Genomic DNA, 1,282 nt, shown 5'->3' with positions numbered 1-1,282 from the left:
GGTAGGTAGAAAAATAATATGTCAGCCACCTGGGCTAAGCTACCTAGCTCGGCCCAGATATTGTTTTTCTTAAATGCTCTTGTTAGGAATGTGAGTATTTTGGCYGTCGAGGAGGATGTTGGTGAAGTTGGAGGTAAACAGCAACTTTCAGATGAGGAGTTTGCTTATACTGTAGTTTTTCAGGAGGAGCGGCAGCATGGAGTATGTGTCTGGGTGGGAGGAGAGGAGGTGAGGATGGTTCACAGGTTCAGAACGAGGCAGCAGGTGAGTATGGCTTGCAGGTTAGAGGTGAGACAGCAGGAAATAAGTCAGCATTTCCAGGAGAACAGACTCGGGAAGGACAAGATGARTCTTTGGAGGGTGTCTGAAGATCTACTAGAAAAACAGGAGAATGTGATGAGTTTAACTCAGGCAAGAACCTTGTGCGGCCATGAACTATACTATAAGGCATTTAGTGTTCCTGAGTCTGCTCCACAGAGGAGCCCCAGGAGTCATCACAGGAAACGAGGAGCAGCTGSAACCAATCTGCTGCCAGCCAATCGGGATTTGCAGGTGTAGCCATGACAGATACCCTACTTCTGCCCACTTAGGACCAGACTACCAGTCCAGACAGGACTACCAGTCCTGACACAAATATCACCTTCTGAAGGGATAAGAGGTAAACTCCAAGGCCAAGATACATCAGTGTCAGATTGAATCATAAGTCACTGTCTGAGGACTTAAAAGAAGACAGTCAAGGAGGACACCACTACTGAAATGAAATTATAAAAAAGCAAGACTGGAATTTGATAAAATGTTGGTACAGTGTAGCAGTGGTTAGAACTGTTGCCTCACAGATTGAAGGTTGCAGGATTGCCTCCTGCCTGCTGTCTTTTTGTTTGGAGTTCACGTGTTTTCTTCACATGCACACCTGGGTTTTCTCGAAGTACTTCAGTTTCCTCCCACAGACCAAMATGYATGTTRYTTAGTAACTCTAATTTTTCACTATTTTTCATTGTGAGTGTAAATAGTTGTCAGTATTGTTTGTCTCCACATGTCACTGTGTTGAGCTTGTGACCTGTCCAGCATGTATCCCACCTTTCACACAGTGACTCCTRAGGACAGGCACCAGTTGCCTATAGTGACCTTGTGTCAAAGCAGCCGGCCTGGTGGACTCCAGAGTTGTCTGGCCTCCGCAAGGCAGTAAGATATAAATGGCAAAGATACAGGTCCCAACCAAGTAAAACCAGGTGGGAACAGTATGTACAGTCCCACAGTCACTATAAACGTGTTTTAAGGGAAT

Source organism: Austrofundulus limnaeus, unplaced genomic scaffold (assembly GCF_001266775.1).
Source record: "Austrofundulus limnaeus strain Quisiro unplaced genomic scaffold, Austrofundulus_limnaeus-1.0 Scaffold141, whole genome shotgun sequence".
In the NCBI taxonomy this organism is placed as follows: domain Eukaryota; kingdom Metazoa; phylum Chordata; class Actinopteri; order Cyprinodontiformes; family Rivulidae; genus Austrofundulus; species Austrofundulus limnaeus.
Note: the sequence above shows the minus strand (reverse complement) of the source record.